At 45.8% G+C, this 8,346-nt stretch overlaps 1 long non-coding RNA gene and 1 pseudogene across 1 annotated transcript; one reads left to right on the top strand and one right to left on the bottom strand.

Annotated features, from left to right (window-relative positions):
- LOC147426690 (microbial Terpene synthase-like protein 13) overlaps positions 1-5,018 on the bottom strand; it is an 8,942-nt pseudogene extending 3,924 nt beyond the window's left edge.
- A 930-nt stretch (positions 5,019-5,948) lies between these two features.
- On the top strand, positions 5,949-6,826 carry LOC147426689 (uncharacterized). The gene is made up of 2 exons (XR_015186315.1): positions 5,949-6,089; positions 6,213-6,826. It is a non-coding gene; the product is annotated as an uncharacterized LOC147426689 (long non-coding RNA).
- Positions 6,827-8,346: the final 1,520 nt, after the last annotated feature.

Genomic DNA, 8,346 nt, shown 5'->3' with positions numbered 1-8,346 from the left:
TTACTACTGGATCATCCATATGCGTAAAATTTTCTAACCAGTTATTCACACGACCCAACCTACACCTCCACTAACCATCGTTGTCTACCCTCACCTTGGCAACCAACAATTGCTGCACATGGGTTGCCTTTGAGTCACTCTGGAAGTACATCAATTTCACCATCAGAGCGGCACCGCCTTTCTTGCTCACAAGAAAGCATGGGATGCGCATTTCCATCAACATTGAGGAGGCAACAAAAATCCACGACTCTCTCTCTCTCTCTCTCTCTCTCTCTCTCTCTCCCCGATACTTGAGCATACCTCGCAACCACCCCACCACTCTCTGGCAATGTCGATGAGACTCCACTATCTACAACATGTAGTTCAACCATCTCAAAGATAAATGCCGACAATGGATCGCACCATCATAGCCACGTCCATCGGTAGGTACCTCCACGACCCACATATGGCATGTCCCTCCATCTCTTTGCTCCATGTGCCACCACCTTTCCCTTTTTCATTCTTCCCAACCAAAAGGATCTAAATAGATTCACCCCATTTTAAAAATTTACCACGCATACCTACCTACCCGCTCACTCTCTCAATAACGAGAATCTCCCTAGATTCGCTTTCCTTCCCCGTTCAAATTAATACATGTCCCTTGTTGTCGCCATCGCCCCGTTGCCCGCAACACCTTATCTTGAGCCTGGTGCCACAACATTCCCCAGCCCCTTTCCTCCTCCTTGGCAAGCCATCGTCACTATATGGCACGGCTTTGGGTCAGAGGGGATCTAGGGCCCAAATTTGGGGGTGCGAGGCAGCTTTAATCTCCGCCGTCGGATCACGCAGTGAACTAGGGGTGGGTGAACTGGGGGTGAACTAGGGGCGGGTAAGCTTGAGAGGGGTGAACTCGGGGTGAACTAAGGGCGCCTAAACTAGAGTATGATCATGTGCCATGCCAACATGGACAACGACGCGCACTAGCGTGGTGGTAGGGCATTCGTGTGGCAACCGAGATGCCCCAGGTTCGACCCACACCTCGTCAGGCGGGTGAACTAGGGGAGTGAACTAGGAGTGAACTCGGGGCGCCATTTTTGCCCCGAGTTCACCCCTAGTTCATTGCGTGATCCGACGACCGAGATCAAAGCCGCGTCGCACCCCCAAATTTGGGCCCTAGATCCCCCCTGGCCAGAGCCGTGCCATATAGTGACGAGGTTCGCAAGCCACATAGGCGCCTTGGCGTCTTGAATGCTCCGTGCTATTGGCCGACAGCCTTGGCACAACGCGGCATGTAGGTGCACACACTTTGCTCTCGCCACTGCAACATTGATTCGAGTTGCTAGCCGAATGCCATCCCGCTTTGCAGCCCTGCTGTCCCAGCGTCCTGAGTCTTGCTGCAACTCGCCGACACGTGTTGGCAGCTGCACCCTTATCGCGAAGCTTCTACACACACACACACACACACACACACACACACACACACACACACACATAAGGATTGGCGCTATCAGGGATTTTATGAGAGACCAAAAGAGAGCCGTCAGGACCGTAACCGCGCCTCAACCAACTGTCAAATAATAGAGAGACGGACAGACTATCCAACGAGAGAGAGAGAGAGAAGAGAGTCCCATTTGTGCCTCGACGCTTACCATCTCTCTCTCTAGAATGCTAGAAAGCTTCTAGAAAGCTTTTTGTGAGCTAGAAAGCTTCTCTCTCACACACACACAAACACACAAAGCCAATGGGAGAATGCCGCCCCTTTCACATGCTGCCTGTGCACTGGAGAGCCAGTTCTCATGAGGGTTTGATTTTCAAAATGTTGGCAATATGTTGCCAATTTTTTGGTTTCACATGGAGTGTTTCCACTAAATAGTTGGCAACAAGTTGCCAATAAGTTCCCAAACCGCTCCATGCCCAAGGGGTGGAGCAAGATGGCAACCACAAGTGAAGACAAAGAGAAAAAAGTGTTTTTCATTGAATGGAAGAAAAGACAAACTTTTTTTCCACTTCTCTCTCTATTCTCTCACTTGCTTTTCCCATTCATTTTCCTTAAAAAAAGAAATCTCTCCCACTCTCTCACGTTTTTAGATACCTTCCATGAGAACTCACAAAATCAAGTTGTTGGTTGGCAACTTAACCAACCTCTCATGTGAACTAGCTCTCAGTGGGAGAAAATATTCCACTTCATTTGTCAAATCAAAGGCCTCGTTTTTCTTTTCGCTCTCGTTTCCTCTACAATCAACAAGGGGGATCTCTTCACATTCTCCCTAACAAAACACTTTGGCCAACGTACTCAAGGCAAAAGTGTTGGCTCTCCCCCCCCCCCCGGGGCCCCGGCCCGACGAACCTGCCCTGCCTGCGCTCGGCATCTCTCTAGCTGCTGCTTGCTTGTACACGCGGTGTGTAGCGATTGGATGGAGTCTGGCGCTTGACCCCGATTGGGATCTCTCCTCTCTCTTCGAGCCTGCCATAAGCACGCGTAGCCTCTGATAGGCTCTTCCAACCTCTTGATGCTCACGTCGAATGCAACAGAGGGAGATTTTTTTTCCACTCAAAAATACATTGAACCACCTCCCGCTCGTAACAGAGAGAGAGAGAGAGAGAGAGAGAGAGAGAGAGAGACTCTGCTTCCGCAATCGGGATTCTGTACAAACGAGAGAGAGAGAGAGAGAGAGAAACTTTGCTACAAGTCAGCTGCGCCTGCACCGACGTGTTGAAAGGGCCACCGGCTCCTGGTCCTGCCCTGCTTGACATACGCACGGACTGTGCCCCATTTGTGTTCCTCCCTTCTCTATGCACTGCACAACTGACCTGGTTAGATTCTGCCCTCCACTCAGCTACATTCATATAAACCACTCGAAGCCGCTGTGAGCTCCCCCCGGCTCCACCGTTTGCCCCCGCCTGCAGCAGCCCACAACACCGTCTGCCAAAACGATGGATCTTTCATAGCCCTGCTATTCTCCCCCTTCGCCACTTGCTAATGGAGTTTCTCTTCCACCATGCCTCTCATCCTGCCATCTCCACGTCCGATAGTGGGAGGGAGAGAGAGAGAGATGGTGCGCTCCATGCGCGCCCTCCCCTGTAAACAAGCGCGAAGAACAAAGTTCTGGCTCTGCACGGCTCATCAACATGCAAATCTCCCCCTCCCCCTCTCTCTCTCCTCCACAATCCCTTTTCCTCTTTTTCTCACCCTTTTTGCCTTTCCACAATCAAGTTGCCCCCTCAAAGCCACGGTAGGTATCTTCCGAGATTCCACTTGATGCAACATGACATACTAGTTTGGCACTCAAAGAAAAGACTTGTGTTTTGGGCGTGGTCACACGGGCTTAGTTATCCGTAATGGATAACTAAGGGCAACTATTCACCTGCAGGTACAGAGAAAGCGGCAACAAACCGCCACCTGTAGGTAAAGCAATAGGATGCCACTCGCAGAGAGAGAGAGAGAGAGAGAGAGAGAGAGAGAGAGAGAGAGAGAGAGAGAAAACACTCTGGCGCTGCTTGCCTGCCTGATCGCATGCAGGGCCATTGGACTGCCTCCACGTCGCTCAAAAACGTTAAATTAATATCTTTAAAAGCTTCAGCAAACAGGTGAATTATAATACTCTTTTGCAATATAGTTGTGCAACTATGCCGAAAAGCATGGGCTTAGTTTTACTATGCACCCTACTAAGCTTCGTGTGACCATGAAAGAGGCATAGTTATCTGTCAGAATTACAGATAACTATGCCTCGCGTGACCATAGCCTTTGTGGTGTTATAGGCAAATATTGTATTTTATACACATACACACACACACATGCACGCATGTAAGGTTGTACTAAGGTGGTAATGCCTATCAGTGTACATCCTTTTTGGCCCCTTGGGATAAGAGATGCGAGTTTACCTTAAGGCCGTCAAAGTAGGAGGCCATTGAGCCAGGCCTTAAAGTTGACTCCCTCCCTTAGATTTTGGTTAAATATATACGACTCCTAGTCTACATTTATCGAGCTTCAAATTACACTCAGCCTATAAAAGTTGGGCGTCAATCGATTTTTGAGTTGTGCAGTTCAAATGACGCTTAACATTGTACGATACTATGTCACTACAATATAACAAGTGACACTCTACACATACAGGCATTCATAATAAACATTTGAAACATGAGAGAGCTCATATTCAAAATTGCATAGTATTTTGAAGTATCTAACCTTGAGATAATAAGAATACACAAGTTACAACACATTATATATATATATATATATATATATGAGACACCCTACTCCTTATACTTGGGAGTCTAATGACACCTTCCCCCTACTAAGAAAGTTTCACGGTGAAGCCTTTGTGGACCATTCTAGCCTTCATTTGATGCCCAAAATGCCAATGATGCCCAAAATGGCCTCCAAATTTAAGGCCTGCATTGAGCAGGTGAAGCGAGCTCTCAAGGGAGGAGACATGTGGGGAGCTATCTCGTGCCACAGTTGGGCGAAGGCTTCCAAACGGACTCGGCTCTTGTAGCTGCCTACCACTCCGTTGATACCGTGGAGAGGAGTCATCGCTTGCATGAAGGATGGACATGACGATGTGGGTGCGGGCGGCCGTGGAGGAGAAGTCAGCTCCCATGGCCTTAGGGTCGTCGTCCTCATCGTCGACAAGCAACAACCAAGATATCATTTTGATGACGTGCACCAGGCGTGGTAGAGGCGCCGTCGGCAGGCAGCCGATAGAGTAGGCGAGGCAACTGGCAGTCTAGCAAAAATTGATGGGCGACGGCTGAGGACGACTGCGCAACCTCCACTATCCATTGTTCACACGCCTCTCGAGACACCTCGTACTTTGCATGCAGCTGTAGCCTGCCATTGCCGCTGTCCGAAGAGCACCGCAATGTCGGTATCTTGAGTGTCGCCAATTCCTCCTGACTGATCAATAGCCCCTCCTTCTTCACGCTAGAGGAGTGATGCAAGTGGCCAGCTCGCCTTTCCAACATCACCTTCATACAGGAATGACGTGCTGCAGTGCCCAACTAGCACCGATAGCTGCCTCACCTTCCCATGCCCACACTGCCTGTTGAATACTACTGCTTCTACATGGTCATGACACCCTATTGCCAACTTAGAATATATCTTGAACAATATTGTAGCCATCTCTCTCTCTCTCTCTCTCTCTCTCCAAACCCAACACTCCCTAGCTTCAACCCCAACACTCTTAAATAGTGTTTCATTAGAAGTGAGGACAACAAAAGAAGAACGATTTCTAAAAGTACAGAAACTTCAAGGAGGAGAAAGACAATGACAGGTGAAGAATGAAGCTTGAGATTCCCGACAAGTCTTTTTCCCTAGACGGCCATGTTTCCTCCATGTGAGGCCGCTTTCAAGCCAAGGTGAAGGGGAGAAAAATAGATAAAATGTACAAGTAAATAGTTAAAAATCCCACAAATTTGGTTTGCATCCAATCGAGACCTTCAATAAGGTTCCAGTAGATGACAAAGGTGAGGCAAACCTCTCCCCAACACTTCTGCCCCACTCAACCTCTTTTTACAAAGTCTTTTGACTTTCAAATACCTTGAGGCTTGCCGCTAATTTATATTTCACTTTTGTACTTTAGATGTTAGTGCCTCCACACAACCTCTTTATACAAAGTCTTTTGACTTTCCAATACCTTAACGCTTTATATCTCGCTTTTGCATTTAGATGTTTTGGAAGGTTTTTTTATTAGCTTTCTAAAAGAAGCCTTAGAGGTGAATTGGGTTAGACATAGTTTCTATGTTTTCTGTGTGATATGTGTGATAGTGTGATGATGGAGACTTACTTTAAATGTTATTTTAATTTTAAAATAATAAATGAATCTTTTTATTTCACCTTTCATTTCTCTTGCATTCTATTTTTGGCCTGGAGAGGCTATAGGAGAGGTTGGTGGAGAAAGCGTGCACGTTTTTGGTCGTTGATTTTGGACGGTCACGATGAATGCTAGGTAGATTGAGAGGCATTAACCTTAGGGTTTTTTTCTATAGAATGTTTTTTCGGGGAAGGCCGCTACATCGCGTGGATGAGAGCAGGCTCGTCTACAGCGGATGTGCGTATTTGCAACGCGTGGCGAAAGCCAGGTGGACGTACGACTGGTCTGCAGCAGCAGGTGAAGGCATGTGTCGCTTTTGTGAAGAAGGCCACATTTTGCTCGTGTGTTGTAAATGGCCTTGCTAGTTGTGCGCCTCGTATCCTTTCTCTCACATGGTGTATTGTGTGTTGCTCCTTGCAGGGCATTCAATGCCTAATGGGAATGTGCTCACAGTCCAAAACACCTGTCTTTTTTGCGGTGCTGCACATTGAATGTGATGCGAGCTCATCGGAATGCAAAAACGTGGCCGTTTCAGGCGTTTAGCGAGGAGGAAGGTAACGATGCTTAGCATTTATTGAGCGCCACAGTGCAAGGCGTGCTATGAAATTGTATAAGAGCAGGGAGTAATTTATGTTTGTCCATCTAAAAAACTGTGAAGATATTGAATAGTAAATTTAGTTTTGCCTGCCAATGGCTTCCAAACAACACAGTGGGAGTTCTTTTGCTGGTGAAACGCGAAAATGGTACTTAAGTAGTGAAGATTCCGATGGTGCTGACAACATGGATTTTGAAGGCGATGAGAGCTATTGAATGCTTTTGTGCTATTGTAGTTTCTGATTTTGCTTGGCCGAACTATTAAAGAATCTTTATTGCAAAATCTATTACTGAACTATAAATGTGCTACTCATTCCGAATTATTGAATATCATTGTTGGATGATGCTTATTTTGATTACTGTATTGGAAATCTGATATTTGTTTTGGTCATTGTCTTGTTGTCGTGTTGTCTTGCTGTTCAATCCTTGCATGGTCTTTGCTTTTTTCGTTGTGAGGAGGTGACCGGTTGTTGTTTTTTTTAAATCTAGCTTTCACAACGATTGAAGTGGCGATTTCAATTACTGGTCTCCTGTCTGAAATTTCTTGAAGACCGTTCCAACCGTAGGAAATAGAAATAAGTGGTAAAATTCTTGCAATATGTATAGAATGTGAGAGGTTGGATCGAGCTCTTACTATGTCTTGACCATTTCATCGCCACGCAAGCAAAGAAGAATTTCGGTAGCTCGCCTAGTTTAGTTTGACCGAGTGTCATCAGCACCACGATGTCTGTCTAGCTTCGAATGCACTTCACTAGTTGGATGTTGTCACTTTGATTTCTCTCTCATTTGTATTTTTTGCACTAGATCTTGACCCATTGTGAGGTCAGCAAAAACCAATAGCACCCTGAATTTTGAGTCACTTGTGGGCAAAACAGATTCGAAATGTGGGCAAAGGTGGACAATAGTGCTGCTCTAATCAGCTGATGCAGCTCAAGTAGAAAAAGAAGACTTAGCTTTTAGTAACTTTTTAGAAAAAGTCAGATCTATTTCTTGTGAAAATGTTGATCGAGGACATGGTTTAACAAGGGGTAGGGGCTCCAATAGTGATATTTTGTGTGGCTAAAGTTGTGAGCGTAGTGGCTTGGCTTGACCATTTCATGTACATGCACATTTTGCAGCACGCCTAACCTTCATTTCCCATCCCCACATCGTGCCTTCTCTCCACCACCATAGGATTGCACTCCTACAAGTGCACGCAATATGATTATATTTTGTGATTCGAAGACAAATGTTGTAGGTGCATGCCCTCTTCTCCATATTTGCAAATACATCCAGGGGTTCCTTAATTTGTTAGCTTTTAACAAGCCGTTTGGCAGGCCATTCTTAAGCGATGATATTTGGGCAACATCCACTCCTTTCTATTTGTGCCAAAAGTGTCCAAAGGCATGTTTGCGTAAGCTACGTCTCAACGGATTGTGTATTATACTGTTGTTAATGGTTCCATCTAGCATGCATGCACTTTTGTCGACATGTTTGAGTGCTCATTAGCATTCTATAGGCCATCTATGAATAAGTTGTAGTGATCATATTGCGTGTGGAACTTGCTTGCATCATAACCAAGTTAGCTACATTTGCACAAGCTTTAAAGCTCCTGTCTTGCAGATTGCATAACGTAAAAACATAAGATTTTTAATCTTGTGCTATATCATGACATCTATGGTGCTTAATATGTACTCGTTCTTGCCACATAATCATTGAATCCCTCTCTCTCTCTCTCTCTCTTTCTCTCTCTCTCTCTCTCTCTCTCTCTCTCTCTCTCTCTCTCTCACTCTGATACACACATAGACCCGTATCACAAGAACATTGGCCACCTCTCATATGATTACCCACCTTCCTATAATTTGCAAGTGCCTCTCTACCTTCTAGGTGCTTTAATATGCAAGGAGTAATCATACCAAAAGGTTGTCACGTTGAACAATTTGTATGACAAATGATTTTTTGTGTTTTTAATTATCATTAA

The sequence above is a fragment of the Adiantum capillus-veneris genome, chromosome 24 (genome assembly GCF_014529385.1).
Source record: "Adiantum capillus-veneris isolate H3 chromosome 24, ASM1452938v2, whole genome shotgun sequence".
NCBI lineage: Eukaryota > Viridiplantae > Streptophyta > Polypodiopsida > Polypodiales > Pteridaceae > Adiantum > Adiantum capillus-veneris.
This window is presented reverse-complemented; position numbering and strand designations above follow the sequence as displayed.